Genomic DNA, 16,925 nt, shown 5'->3' on the forward strand with positions numbered 1-16,925 from the left:
ACTTTATAAAGACAAAAGGTGTGGCCATGGGGGCAGGTTTTGCTCCAAATCTGGCCATCATCTACATGAACAACTATGAACATTTGTATGTATCCAATGATGCAAACCCTTTTAGAGATAATATCAAGTTGTGGCGCAGATATGTAGACAATGTCATCATGATTTGGCAAGGCACAGAGGAACATCTAAAACTTTTTCACTCTTGGTTAAACGAAAGGTCCAATGACATTCAATTTTCCCTAGTACACAACAGAAAGGAGATTCACTTTTTAGACATTACTACTAGGGCTGACGAAGGCAGACTGCACACCATTCTATATAGGAAGGAAAGCGAAAGGAGAACTCTTTTATGGTACTTGAGCCACCACCCACGCAGTCTCAGGGATCACCTGCCCTACGGTCAATTTCTCAGGGAGAGACGTAACTGTTCCATGAAACATGACTACTATACAGAGTCCGCTGACCGGTTATATCGTTTAAAAGAACAAGGCTACCCAGTCAATCGCCTTACAAAAGCACATACATGGATCCTGGCGGAGACACGAAAAACCGTCACCCACGCCCTCAGAAGCAGTCGACTCGACTACGGAAACGCCCTCTACGCCGGAGACCCGTCCAAACTCATCGACAGACTCCAAAGAATACAGAACGCCTCCGCACACCTGATCCTAGACGTCCCACGCCGAGACCACATCAGCCCGCACCTGAGAGACCTGCACTGGCTCCCCGTCGACAAAAGAATGACATTCAAACTCATGATCCACGCACAAAAGGCACTCCACAAGACCGGCCCAGCCTATCTCAACAGCCGACTCTCCTTCTACGCACCCAACAGGAAACTCCGCTCCGCCGACCTGTCCCTGGCCGCCGTCCCGCGCATCCACAGAACCACTTCCGAGGCAGATCCTTCTCCCACCGCGCCGCCAAGACCTGGAACACCCTCCCCCTCCACCTACGACAGACAGCAGACCTCCCGGCCTTCAGAAGACTGCTCAAGACCTGGCTCTTCGAACACTAGCTGCAGCTCCTACCCCCAGCGCCTTGATACCCTAGCGGGTAAGTAGTGCGCTTTACAAATCACCTGATTGATTGATACACGTGCTTGGTTTTCCCCACGAGAATTCCTCCTAGAGCCTAAATCCAAGGAATACCCTGCTCAGGAACGCTTAACATTTGTCACAACTTTCTGTACCAAGAGTCACTTGGTGGCAGACAATGTGGGTATACCTGATCCCCCATTGCATGCTTTTAAGAAAGGAAATCTCTACTTCCTGTTTAACCCACCCATGCCCAACATTGCTTATGGAATATTCAATATATAAAGGTTTATTTTAAATGTGGGAATTGTAAGGCATGTTCCATGACAAAGGAGTTAAAAAGTTTCACACACAATGGGTACACACACACAATGTAATACCATACTAATTGTAACTCCGCTGGGGTTCTATACGCTATGCATGCCCATGTATTTTTCAAAACATTGGCCAGACGACACAAAAAGCAAAAGCTTGCATTCTACAGCACTGTAGTCGTATACGCTGTACAGTACAGGTGGCTCCCCTAGTGGAACATTTCACCACTTTCGGTCACTCGGCTGAGAGCCTTAAGTGGTGGGTCATTGAGAAATTTCACTCTAACGTAAGGGGTGGAAACTACTCTGATACCCTCAATGTTCACAAGTGTAAATGGATCCATATGTTTGACACGATAGTTAGAGGTCTGAACGAATATGAGGAGATAGCGAAACAGGCCGCAACTTTGTTCAATAGATGATATCCATACGAAGAATAGCTGTTGTTCTACTATCTCTACAATCTGTAAAGAGGTATTATATTCTGCATTCTGTATTACCAATCCCTGTATATAATTGCTATTACCAATCCCCGTATATAATTGCTACGCACTTTATTGTCACTGGTGTACTAGACAACACAAATAGAATTACCGTTGGGTAAATCATCACAATTGGCTCCAAATTTGTACTATACAGTAACCCTTTATGTGAAGAACATGGCCCTCCAAGGGCCCGCAGGTTATTTTCCACAACAACCTGCTATGCCTTCCCAAATGAAGAGTCGGTCAGTCAGTAGAGAATACAAACTTACTTTATTGAATAAATGCTCTGCTGAGGAGCCCCAGGTCAGACCTTCACTGTAAGATGGTTGCCGAGAGGGATTGACTACCCGAGGCGCGCTAATGCATGATAAGGCTTTCTGGGGCCCTCAGCCACGCCTACTGTGGAAAAGTACTGGCCTGAGCCGTGCATGAACAACGAAGGTAGAGAGAGATGAGCTAACACCTGCCAGATGGGTACGTTATCAGTGCTCCAAGGCCAGTGTGCTGGGCTTCGACATCTAACGTGGGAGCATAACTACACATGCAGAAAGGAATGTACGAGAAGAACATCCATTCATTAGCAAATCAGACTTCGACTTTGGAAAGTAGATAAAGAATAATAATGGTATACAGTTTTACAGTTCTGCTGAAGCAAGCAAAATGCAAATGAGGCCTAGTGTGGATGCAGCCTAAACAGACTTCTAGTAGTCCACATTTCAAGATGGAGACACACAAGCCAACGAAGCCTGCATGCTGTAAGTATAACTCAGTGGGTTTCATAATGTAAATACAAATGGCATCTATTTAGCCAACTGATGCTAACTTATATAATATGTATGAATGCACAACATAAAAGGGAATTTAAAACCTAACAGACCCTCCTTTTACCAAATAATAAGCTTTATTGCTATCCGGCAGGGTCTTTACAATTCTAAGGGGGACACTATTGCAAAATCGTCCATATATCATAATTGCATTGCAAAGCATATATAAGAAATGTACAAGAATCATAATGATTCAATAATCAAATATTCCCTCATCTGGCGACGTGGGCGCCTCAGCAAAATGAACCCCCACGACATGAATTAGTCCATCTACTTTATTACATGGGGCGAGGTGGCCACCTCGTTAAATTACTGTACACAGGTTTTCGAGCACATGCTTCCATAACTCTTATAGACCTCAGCACGAAATGGGCAGTGACCACTGACACGGAACTCACGCATAAAGCATGGGAGAATATATTAGAACACCCTAAACGGGTCTCCAGTAATGTCAAACTCAAATTCATTCAAAGCATGGTTCTACATAGATCTTATTTAACCCCGATAGGAATACAGCGCATGTTCCCTGAAGCACAAAACTGATGGCCAAGATGCAAGGCGGAGGAGGTGGGTTACATTCATATGATATGGGCATGCTCCAACCTTCGGGATTATTGGAGAAAGATTCAGACTATACTAGTGGAGATCACACATCTCACAATTACAGATTTGAATGTCTATTGGGATTGCGAAAACGTACTAAGACCCTGAAGGTTCAACTACATTTTTTTGGCATTGCATTTATTTTGGCCATTAGAGCAATCACCATGCGATGGAAATCCCCTAGGAGCCCTACACCACAAGCATGGTGGGAGGAGGTAGCTCTGTGGGACAGTGCGGAAAGTGCGGCACTGAGGCGCGAAGAAGCACGGGGATTACGGAAGCACCCCATTGCTATGGAATGGGACATCATGCTGGAAGAACTCAAACGGTTAGATCTCCAACCCATACCGGTTAATCCTACCCCATGAACAACCCAGACAGAGTACACAAGCATCAAAAGCCTGAACAGACCCTATCGATTTGGCTACTGCACAACAGCAGCAAGGGACACATAGAGATAATGGTCTAGGTAAACTAGGATGGACAGTTAGTGACTGGATGGCAGACCAGGAAGTGGGCGGAGGGATGGGGGAGGGGTTGGTTCAGTTTGCAACATAATATTAAAGAACACTGTACACCCGCGACTTGCGGTTCTACTACATGTTATACATCAAGGATGTGTCCAATATATAGCATCTGTACTGATTATGTTCTGCTATCTTCACTTCCGTGATATGTTTTAAAATATGTATCAAAATTGATATTGGTAAAACTTGGATAACAAGCAGCAACAACAAAAATACCTTAAATAATATATGGTATACGAACTGTGGTTTTCAATAAAGTTTGTTATACAAAATCTATCAACAAAATTGACTGAATTTCTTGCAGCATTATAGGGTATAATTTATTTTCCTGAAAGGCATAACCAAGTTGGAATTAGGTTTTGTTGCACAGTAAGTGCAGCAAGCTGGAAGACAATTGATGCATAAACAACAGGAGAATATAACCCCCGCAATTACTATTAGTACAAGAGATATCTTCCAACCCCATGAAGTCAATAAATCCCAGAGCCACCCAGTGAGAGACCATGAACCATTGTCTTGGTGTACTTCTGTGGCCAATCTGTGTAACTTGTGTATGACTGTTGGAGCGCTGTCAGGTATTTACACACAGCAGCTAGTGCCGATGACCCTACATGCTCCACCTTTATCAGCCAGATATGACATCTAAAAAACATCTGATTTTGAAGTGAAACAAGTCTCCTAGCTTGGAGCTCAACTGTTATATTGGTGAGTATGCCGGCAGTAGTATTAATGACTCCTTCAACTACTCTAGCTAGATGGTGTATGTTACGGTTATTAAACATGGGGCCCCAGAAGGACACAATACCTTTCATTATGTCAGTGAATTGCTGTAGGGAAATATTCGTTTGATCAATATCATCTACATTGACCACTCTTTTGGCTTGGTGCTTAACCCCTTGGGCGCGGCCGTGATTCTGTGCCTGTGTGGCACATTCCGACCACGGGTGCGGTCATGACGGCCGGGAGCCGTCATCAGCATATGAGCACTGTGTGCCATGATGGCATTCATCAGCATGGAAGGGGTTAAAGACATCCCTTCGATGTAATCTATGATCTTTATGGTAGGTGGATTGTGCAATGTAAACAGGCGGCAGAAGGAAAGAGAGATAGCACTGGCCAGACCATCCTCTAGGGAGCCAAGTATACACTTGTTCCCCACAGAAAAAGTACACATTCGGAGGTGTTAGTAAGGGTGGGCTACTAGTCGTATTCAACTGATAGGTATATTTACACTGACTGCGTTCCACCAAAACATTCCCTGAACACAGAAACTAGCTGTTGTGTTTATCATAGGAACGGGCATAACCTTATCCTCAGTGATATTACGCTCTTGGAAACATTTTAAGTATTCAGTGACATTAAATCCTTGACAATCTAATACATCATTTCTTAACCGGGTGACATTTTCGTGGACTGTAAAAACATTCATTCAAGCATCAGGGTGTAGCGTACCCTCCTTTCCATCTTCCCCAGGGGTATATCGCAGACGCACCACAATATAATCTAGAATTGCTTCATAGTCGGCCTGCGTCATTTTCATTGCATCTGCATAATAGTGCATATAAACCATTGACAGTAATTGAAACCAAGCCTCATAGCTACCTGAGTAAGATAAGGGCATAGAAATGATTAGATCATTTGTATGCATAGCTGAAGGGAGTAGCCAACACACCCAACACTCTGTGACATTAGTTGTGCTTTTCACCTGATGAAGCATCTAAATAAACGCATTCTGAATGTATATTTGTCTATGTCTCTCCTTATGTGGGGCTATTGTATCAGATGAATGCTCTACTGGCACTGGGGTAGTCCCTGTCAGAGGATGTACAGGATGCTGGTCCTCCTGATACCAGACTATTCCAAATAGTGTCATCATCAGTACCAGAATGAACACCATCACCACAGCCCTGCTTACAGTGGACCAATTAGACCACCCAGGCCCATTCTGCTGTATCGGAGAAGCCATTAAAGGGAGCTTCTCTCTCATTGTTGCATGACCAAATGGGTACAAAACTAAAAAGTATTTAGGGAAAATCAGATCCGCTGTACAACCAACCAGAGGGGTATTCTTCTTCCCAATGTCCGTCAAAGCCTCACAGACAGGCTTAGATCATTTATCAATGTTGTCTCTCCCACAATGGAGCTGCACACTTGCAACTCAGCAACACAATTACGGTCAGTGCTGTACACAATCCTTCATTCAGGATGGGGGAACCCCCTCCGGGGGAAATACCCTCAATGATCCTGTCCAGTGTTCCAGACAGTGCACCAGTATTCTTTACTCTAAGCTAAAGCAGATACCAGGAACACAGCACCTGCACCCTAAACTCAAGTCTTTCCCTAACTCCTGTGTTGGCCTGCTGATGCACTGTGTTTCTGTTGGGGCAGCAGATTGTACCTAGTGTGCCCAGGCACTTCGTCGTCAACAAACAAAGGTAAGAACTCACACTCTGCTGGGGATCAGGACTCAGGTAGTCGCACTGCAGGAGCTGGAGTATCCGGGGCGGCCCTTATCTCAGGGGGGACCACCTGGAGCAAGATCTCATCACTCTCTATGTTGGTTTGTGTCCCCCTCAACCGGGCATCATAAAAGGGAGCAGAGCGGGAAAACAGCTCTCCTTCCTGGTCGGCGATCCCGTCCTTCACCCAGGAACCATACAGGAGCGGCAGAGGCACCCTCTTGACATGTTAGGCATGCACCCAATGCTTCCAGCCGTCCACTTTCACAGCTGTCCTAGTGGCCAGAAGCACCTGGGTAGGGCCCCTCCGCCATGACGCCAGGCTGGATCTGATGTCCGGGACCCTCAGGCAATGGTTGTAGGGTGGCAGATATATTTTGGTGTACAGAACGGAGATCTTTAGACAAGGTATACAAATAGTCAATCAAGAGAGGATATTCTATCCCTGAAAATCTTCTAGTTCTTGGGATGCCCCAAACATTAGCAGGGCGCCCGAAGACCACTTCATAAGGCGACAATCCAGTCCTAGAATGTGCAGTTACCCTTGCTGACATTAGTGCTAGGGGTAATGCGTCTGGCCATTGCAATCTTGTGCTTTCATGAACTTTTGCTAACTTCAGCTTGAGAATACCATTATATTTCTCAATAAGGCCAGCTGATTGTAGATGGTTTGCTGCTTGGAATGTTTGTTCAAATTGCAGGTCTTTACACGCCAGTTCAATGACTTTAGCATTGAAGTGGCTCCCGGTGTCACTCCAGATCGCACGTGACAATCCGTAGCGACGGGAAGTATTCTTTTAAAAATGCCTTTTCTGTTTTATAGCTGTGTTCTCTTTAGTTGGGTAGGCCTCTACCCACTTCCTAAATGCACAGACTACCACTAATACTTATTTTAGATTCTTGACTCATTCCATCTTGATGAAATCTATCTGGATGACCACAAAAGGGAAAGAAGGTGGTGCAAAATTACCAGCAGGTGTAGGGGTGCCTTTTCCAGGATTGTGCTTCAAACAGACAATACAATGTCTCACCAAGTGTGTTGCAACTCTAGAGATTCTCATTCTGCCATACTGGGTCTAGCAATTTACAAATACCCTTTGCACTAATGTGCTCCGGACTATGAGCCATAGTGACCACAGGGAGGATGAAAGCAGTGGGTATCAGCCATCTCTGTTTTCCTGACAAATCAGTCCAGCATCCATCCTCGTCCAAGCATCCTATCCTTTCCTCCCACATGTCTAGTTTGTATACAGTAGCCTCACTCTGTATTTCCTTTACACTTTCCACGGTATTCTCGAACATCCCATTATCTGGGACACATTTAGCATCTTTGATCTGGCTGTTTCTTTGGCTGTTCTGTCTGCGAATGCATTGCCTCTTCCAACATCATCCGTGACAGACTTATGGGCGCTACATTTTATTATGACCAGTTTAGCAGGAAGGGTCAGCGCTAATAACAGTCTAGGTATCAGTGGACTATGTTGTATTCTCTGACTGTGTGAGGTCAAGAACACGCTCTCTGCCCAAAGGTGCTCAAAATTATGGGCTACCCCGTACGCATACTGGCTATCAGTGTAAATTTTCACAGTCAGTCCTTCACTCAATTCACAAGCCCTTAGAAGTATGACCATCTCTGCTGCCTAGGCCAACTGGTATGGAATGAGAAATGTCTCAACTACAGTATGCAATGTGGTGATTGCATAGCCTGCAGTAGTAGTGCCATCCGGCAATTTGAAACAAAAGCCATCGACATGTAGTTCCCCTTGAAGGTCAGAAAAGGAAACATCAGTCAATTCTACCCATCTCTTTGTCTCTTCTTATATCTGAATCATTTTCTTTTTCTTCCAAAGGAAGGGGCAGTAATGTGGCTTGGTTCAGAGTAGCACATAGTTTAACGGTAATGTGTAGAGCAAACAAAGTCAACCCATATCCTGTAAGACGTGCACTAGGAAAGTGCTGTGTTTTTGTCTTGTTCAGAAGAGTATCCACAGCATGAGGTACCATTATTATGAGGTCAGTATCAAGGACTAGCTCAGCCGATTACCTGATAGAAACTGCCACAACCGCGGCAGCTCTCAGACAGCTCTGGAGCACTCTACGCGACGTTATCAAGCACGGCAGAAAAATAGGCGCATGATAATACTATCGGCTCCTGGGGTCATCTAAATAATTCCCACTCTGTCTATTTATTGATGCATCCTCTGACTGCATCCCCTCTCGTTCACCTCTGCCTCTCCCGCGTCATCTCTATCCTAGACACACTTTCATCCTTCTTCTGGCGGCATGCAGTTAACTTATACCAAGCCACCTTCTTTGGGGAATAAGGGAGTGCATGGAAGTTATAATACCAACTGGTAAGGCTAACAGCTCCGCTTTTGGCTTGTCACCAGTCTTACGCTCTCTATCCCATGCCTTAATCTCATCCCAGGTACCTCCTAATTCAAGTGTAAGATCTTGCATATGAACCTGCTTCCATATATTAACTGGTACCAACAAGACAAAAAACAATTCTATATCAGCTAGTGTCATCACAGTGGAGGAGGATGCCTCTGTCTATTCTTTGCAATATGCAGTTGGATTTTTCCGAGCGTCTGGCATTTGGCTTTTTAAAGACAGGACCTCACTCCTCTTTCAGGGAGTATAGATCCACTGTTCCTGAAACTGAGCATCAACTCGAGGGCCAATTACTGTATCCGTCGAGTCACAAAGCTCCTGTACTTCTGGATGATAAATGGGTTGGACTTCCCTCATAGGGTGCTGTGCCCCTATGTTCGTAATCTTTTGGAGCAATCTGCCTCGGTACCCCACTAATGTTGTCACATTGGCAAAAATGTCATTTGGGGCCATGCCCATAGCATAGACCATATACGATAGATATATCGTATATATAATCTGTAGTGCAACACCCTGAAAGCACTTCTCCCACTTTCCTATTAATGTAGCTGACATGTGCTTAAGAGCAAGCTGCTGTAAAAACGGCTCATAGTCTCTCATTACACTCCACACATCTTCTACAGTATAAATCACATTCCGAGCCCACTGGGTTGCCTGATTTGCCACCATCCTCTTTTCCTCATTCCCCACTGCAGAACATAACAACACTCTCTCCATGCGCTCTCACGCTGCTGCCCAATTTCTTTCAAGCATCCCACGCACAGGTGTATCAACATTCAGTAGCATTTGAGGGATCATACCCGGGGGGGGGGGGGAAGAGTAGATGCAGAGACAGGAATCATCATGTAAGGGGACAGCTCTGTAGGTATGGAAAGAACTGTGATAATCGAAGCAGGATCAATATACAAGGTAGGGGGGCTAGCAGCACCCGCTCCAATAACTGGTATGTATGAAAGGGAAGCGAGTGGGGTCAGGTGGAGGCAGTAGAACTAGATGTAGAGGCATCCGGAAGGTTGCATTAGGAGCCGGAGACTGAGATATCGGGACCGGTGGGTATACCAGTTCAGGGGCATAAAGTGGCGGGGGACGAGAATCCAATAGCTCTTAAAAAAAATCACCTTCTTCCCTCGTAACATAACATTTATCAGTATGCAAGCCAAACTTCCTATGTGCACATTCTATACCTTTCTCTACCTTTTCTCTTTCATAGGCCACAGCTTTCTTTGTTATTATCTGTGTCTGTCTTTTCCTAGCCTCTTTCTCCACTTACATACTTCACTGATTTGCTTCTTTCTGCCATACTCTTAAAGAATCAAACATCGACTGCCTACTTTTTTCTAGCAAACCATTTGTCCTGAAAGTAATTAAATTGTTGCTTATCAAATGAGCCAGCAAGTGGCCATTGCAGTTCAGCATTGTCCCTTGTATAGTTATGCCACAATGTGCTAAACATAATAGGGCCAACACCATGCTTCACGTATACGTCAACATTTGGGGAACCCTCTGGAGGTGCAGACTGGCTTTCTTCCAATCGAGCATAAGTGGAACCTCCAAAAAAAACAAACTTGCTTAAACAAGGCATCTTAATATAAGACACATACACTGTCCTCAATGAACAAATATGACACCAATGAACAAGGAAAGAAGAAGAAAAAGAAAAATAAGCAAAAACACACTGTTTAAAAAACGAAGACTGCACCAAGTTCAAGAAAACAGGTTTTAGCCCCAGACCTTTTAAAACATGTGCTGAATTACCAATTGGCCTGGTAGGTTGTTCACAAACAATCTGTGCCTTTTCCAAGGGTCCTCAAACCAGCCAAATAGTCTGAATCCTAAACCAAAAGACACAATCTGTCGACTCGTGTCATCCAAACAAGGCAGTCCGCAAACTGCACCCAAAACAGTCCAGAGATTGTACTAATACAAAGGAGACAGGCCGCAGCCCTAGACCTTTTCAAATCCAAATTACCAATTGGTCTAACAGATTACCTGCTAGCAGTCGCGGACCTTTTCACTAGAAAGCCAATTACCATTTGGTCCGGTACTGTTGGCAAACGCTCTGTGTACTTTAAGGGTGTAAGGGTCCGCAGACCCACCAAATCCAAAACAAAACAGTCTGTAGACTGTACCAGACATGGCCTGCAGGCCTGTGTCATGCAAGCAAGGCACCTTTTTCCAAGAATCAAATCACTCACCTGGTGCACACAGGTCAAGCAAACTATTCTCCACTGCTGACTTTCCGGACCAAACGGTCAACTCCAGGATTTCACCTTCAGGACCCCGGCCAGGGGCCACTGGCCAAGGATCCACCCAATCGGGAGGGCGGAGCAGCTGCGAGAACCAAGCTCGATCTTGTATGTGAGGGGCCTGATCTGCCTGACTGACCAGACACCACTCCGGCCCCTGCGACCCAGTAACGGTTGAGGGGGCCCTTTCGTGGGGTCCCTGTTCAGGTTCCAACTGAAGGACGTGGCCCTCTAAGGGCCCTGCAGGTTATTTTTCACAACCACCTGCTATGCCTTCCCAAATGAAGAATCGATCAATCAGTAGAGAATACAAACTTACTTTATTGAATAAATGCTCTGCAGAGGAGCCCCAGGTCAAACCTTCACCCTAAGATGGTTGCCGAGAGGGATTGACTGCCCGAGGTGCTCTAATATATGATAAAGCTTTCTGGGGACCTCAGTCACGCCTACTGTGGAAAAGTACCGGCCTGAGCTGTGCATGAACAAAGAAGGTACAGAGAGATGAACTAACATATGCCAGATGGGTGCGTTGTCAGTGCTCCAAGAGCAGTGTGGGAGCAGAACTACACATGCAGAAAGGATTGTACAAGAAAAACATCCATTCATTAGCAAATCAGACATTGATCTTGGAAAGCAGACAAAAAGCAAACGAGGCCTAGTGCAGATGCGGCCAAACAGACTTCTAGTAGTCAAACATTTCAAGATGGAGACACACAAGCCAACGAAGCCTGCATGCCGTAAGGATGGGTTTCATAATGTAAATACAAATGGTGTCTATTTAGCCACCTAATGCTAACTTATATAATATGTATGAATGCACAATATAAAAAGGAATTTAAAACCTAACATATGTAAACATTACATCGGCTATGTCAGTACATATATCCCACATTCCATCATTGTGGTTACCGCCTTCACAGGCTTCTCACAACCAATTCTCATAATAGTGTCGTCCTTACCCCTGAAAGTAATATACACTAGTTAATTTATTGTATGTACTTAGGATTGTAACTGCATTTGACTACATATTAATTTTCACTTGTTATGCATGTACCACCACCAAGGTGCTGAACCCATTACATTCATTGCTCACACCGATATATACATACCATCCTTTACTGTGGTCATTACCAGATTGCTGAATTCATTACATTTTAGGCCCTTGCTGATTCATGGTTCATAAAGTCCCTTACCCTGCAATATAAATATAATTGCCATATATACAATTGTATATCCAAAGTGTTGGTTTCATGTAAATATGATTGTCACTCCCATTAATTCACATTGTTCACTCGTTCTGCACATAATTTATTTCACTAACAATGTATTAATTTGTCTCATGTGAATATGATTGTCACCAGAAATTATTGTAATGTATTCACCGGTTCTGCCCATTTTGTGAACAATTGCAGTCATTGTTTATGCGATGTGACAGGGTCCTTGCCAAGTTTTAACCGCAGCCACGGGCAGTCACCACTCATGATAGAGCCAATGATCTCACTGACGGCTCGCTCTGGGCTTGGTCTCCTAGGTGACGCTCATTAAGACGTACTTCACAGGAGGCCAAAAACGCAATGTGCATGCCGGACCAGCTAAGGCCGGCTTCTTAAATCATAATGTGCTCGCCTATCACTCCCTTTGGAATTTGGACAGAGTAGGTCTTGTGAGACGCGCCGCTGTTGCAATCTTTTAAGGTTAGTTACTTGGCCCAGTTTACGCTAAACATCCTATGCTGCACTTTCTGAGCATGGCATTTAGTGTTCGTTAATTTAATTCTTTTTGGATTGGATCCGCTAAACTTCATTGATTTTGGATTAAGCTCAACACATGAGGACTTCACTATTGGTTGTCCCCCCAGTGCGGCCACACCGATAATTGCAGGTAAGCTGTTCCTCCACTTATTGCACACCCTATACCTGTATTAATTACGCGCTGCATTAATTGACTTATACATGCTCCTTCCACAGAGCTTCCACTTTTGGGACTTAATACCTGCAGTGAACACACCATTGAGACATTTTCTAACAAGTATTGTCAATTTTACTACCAATAGGGTTTACCTGTTGAATCAACTAGTTAACCCCAGTATATCTCTTAGCCAGTGATAAATATGGCTACCCTGCAAACGTTTGGGTTTAGCTATGCAGATTTTATGTCCATGGTAGTTACATCTGCATCTTTTGATAATAGAACACCCAATGATACAGGTAACAATGCTGAACTTACTAAGCTTTTAGCTCTTAGAAGAATTTATGCTAAAATATTTTAGAGCCGGAATAATCCCACAAGGATTACAAATCAAGAACATTCCTGGGCTTTTTGCTCACATAAAAGCATTTTTAGACAAATGGTCACAAATAGCGAATCGTTGCTCAAGAGATCTCATGATGCTCATTGTTGAAACAGCTAAAGATCTCATCTTACAACTATTAAAAGAGATCGAAGAGTTAGAAAGCAAAATTAAGTCATCTCCAGCTCTGGCTGATGCAAAAAAAGCTCTTGATGATATTGAGACAGAACTGAGCTCGTACAATGATTACCTAATGAAACATAAGACCGAAAAGTTGCAGAAAGACATCCGATACTTCACTAAGTAACGAATCTATCCATACCTAGTTGATGGATTTTACATCCAATCTGATGATACAACTTTTGATACAATCCCTAACCAACCCTTTAGACCACTTAACAGAAAAGTAACCACGTTCTCTAATTCATCAGATTCGGACAGCGATGGGGGGTCTTTTTCCTCAGATCAAAGAGGACAGGGATATATACCAAGATATAATCAAGGTGGGAGGCCTTTTTTAGGCAGACGCAATCCCTACAGGGGCAACTGGAGACCAAGATATCAGAACCACAATTACCAACGTAGATAAGAAAGAAGGGGGTTTACCCAAATAAGTCACTGGGGACCTGGGTGCTCTATGATATATACGAAAGGGGTCCCAGTGAACCGTTATTCATCACATTTATTTGCAATAAAGGTAAAAGGACATTAAACAAGACACATCGTAAATTAATCGCAATGAGCAAAGTTTACAATACAGAAATTACGAATACATTAACAGTGCCCCAAGAACGGAGGGAAAAAAGGGGGGGATTGGCATGATGCAGTGAAAGAAAAGATGAGTGAAGAAAGATAATAGTTGTGACAAACAAGATATTTCAAAAATTATTAATTAATTATTCGAAACTAAATTGGCTTCAGATCCCTGAGCCAAAACAAGGAATCACAGATTTCTAAATGTTCATCAAAAGTCATGTATGTGACGCTGGTATTCTATATCCACAACTAAGGGGAGGCGTCAACTGCGGTAAAAGGGAGTAGCCGTCGACGTTTCGACCCCACGCTACGAATGTAGGCGTAATTGGGACCTTACATCGGGGTCTTCATCAGGACCAAAGGCGTGAAACCAAGGGTACACTGTGAGTTCTAGAAATGCAAAAATAATACTTTTAATAAAATGGTCTCCATCACAATTGGAGATTTTGTGGTGAAATCATCCATACTGCAGAGAAATTAAAATATTACCATGGTGGTTGAGTAATTAATTCCACACGGTGGCAAATTGCTGAATTATTTCTTTTGTCGCAATCGTCAAATTCTGCAAAAATGAAAATGAATTTCAAACTAACTATCTCTTTGCCACATTCAATGTCATCCATCCGAGACGGTTTCTTGGCGCTCATAACAGACCTGACGAGCCGGGGCAGGAAGAATTACTCAAGAGCCAACTTGAAGAGGTGAGTTTTCAGGGTTTTTCGAAACAGTTCGTAGGTGGGACAATGGCGAAAGGAAGAAGGGAGGGAGTTCCAGAAGGTGGGACCTAGAAAAGAAAAACGGAGGCCGCCGTGTTTTTTGCGGCGGTTCAATGGAATGCATAGAAGATTATCGGCAGAGGATCGAAGATTGCGAGATGGGAGGTAGCGCCTGAGTTTAGAGGAGATAAACTCAGGAGCGAGATTGTGAAGGGACTTGAATAAAGTACAACCAAGTTTGAAAAAACACCGTTTAGCCACCGGGAGCCAATGGAGGCTCCTCAGGAGGGGGGAAACATGCTGGTGCTTGGGTTGGTGAAACACCAGGCGGGCAGCCTGGTTCTGAATTAGCTGAAGTTTTTGAAGCTGGAAGGCCGGGATCCCCACATACAAGATGTTAGCAAAGTCAACCCTGGAGATGACCAAAGCCAATACAGCTAGTATGAGTGCCTCTCTGGTGAGGAATCTACATATCTTGCTGATCCTGCGCAGCTGGAAAAAGCAGGAAGATGTTACTGCTGAGATCTGATGTTTCATGGATAGATCCTCAGAGATGATCACTCCTAGACTTTTCACGGTGTTGACCGGGCGAGGGGGAGAGCCAAGGCAAGAGGGCCAAAAGTTGTCATCCCAAGGGTTGGAAGGGCCGCCCACCAGCACAAGTTCCGTTTTAGCCGGATTCAGCTTGAGCTGGCTGTGAGCCATCCAATCGGAGATGAATAGCATAGTAGTTTGGAAGTTAAGACGGGAAGAGGGTGAGGTATCCAAAGGAAAAATCAGTTGCAGGTCATCTGCATAGTTATATATAGTAGCTGGGGAGTGACGAAGGGATGCCATGAGCGGTTGCATATATAAGTTGAAGAGGAGAGGGGAAAGAGCTGAGCCCTGGGGAACACCACAAGTGAGGGGGATAAAAGGGGCAGAGAAGGTGGAGAGGTGGACTGCCTGGGAGCGGCCTTGCAAGAAGGAACGAACCCAGTCCAGGGCAACGCCGCGAATGCCGGCATTGCTGACACGGTCGATCAAGATGGTATGATCGACCGTGTCAAAAGCCGCCGACAGATCTAACAGTACAAGGGCTTGAGGAATATTATTGTCGGCACCGGTTCTCAATGTGTCCATTACTGCCGCAATCACCATCTCTGTGGAATGAAGAGGGCGGAAACCAGCCTGATGAGGGTCAAGGAAAGAGGAAGTTTCCATGAAGGTACTCAGACACTTGGTTACATATGTCTCCATGATCTTGCCTAAGAAAGGGAGGAGAGAGATGGGTCTGTAATTACTCATCACAATAGGGTCTGCGCTGGGCTTTTTCAAAATAGGTAACACTATGGCCTGCTTAAAAGTCTCTGGGACTACTCCGGAAGTTAAGGAGGAGTTGAGAAGGGCCAGGGCGGGGTCAGGGCAGAGCCTAAAGATTTCCTTGAAGATTTGTGGGGGGCAGCAGTCCCTAGGGGAACCAGAACTAACTTTATGAAGAATGCTGTGAAATTCAGTAATGGAAATGAGGGGAAAAGTGTGAAATTTAAGGGCATTTTCAGAAGGGAGGGGAAATGATTTAGAAGGGGAAGGTGGAGAAATATTGTTTTTAATTGTAGCAATCTTATCCTGAAAAAAAACATTGAGCTCATCACACAAAGCCTGGGTGGGAACGGGCGGGAGGGTAATACGATCGGGGAGGGAGAGCTCATTGACGATTATGAAGATATCCTTGGCTTTTGAAGCCGACTCCAGAATTTTGCGTGAAAAGTAGGAAGTCTTAGCCTCTAAAATGGAAGATTTATATTTGTTTAGTAGGTTGGTAAATTTAATCTTCAATGCAGAGTCGTACTTCTGGCGCCAGCGACGTTCAGCCTGGCGGAGGACCAGCTTATCAAGTTTCAGCTGGCCAGTGAACCATCGCTGGGCGTCATGGGGGCGTGAGATTTTGATAGTCTTTAGGGGAGCTACAACGTCGGCAGCTGCCTTCAGCCAAAGCTCAAGAGTGGAGGCTTGGTGAGACACAGACTCAAGAGCAGGAGGAATTGAGACTGCCAGGAGGGAATGAAATGTTGTCATATCGGCGTTTTTCCAATTGTGGGCCGTGATGCCAGCGTGGCGCGAAGGGCGGTGAAAACTGGGAAGGTCGACAGAGAGGGAGATGAGGTGATGGTCTGACCAGGTACAAGGGGTGATCAGTGGAGGTGAAAAGTCTAGATTGGCCACCCAGACCTGGTCCAGTATATGACCCTTACAGTGGGTGGAAGTGGCAATCAGTTGCTGACAGTTCAAACT

Source organism: Lissotriton helveticus, chromosome 8 (genome assembly GCF_964261635.1).
Source record: "Lissotriton helveticus chromosome 8, aLisHel1.1, whole genome shotgun sequence".
In the NCBI taxonomy this organism is placed as follows: Eukaryota; Metazoa; Chordata; class Amphibia; order Caudata; family Salamandridae; genus Lissotriton; species Lissotriton helveticus.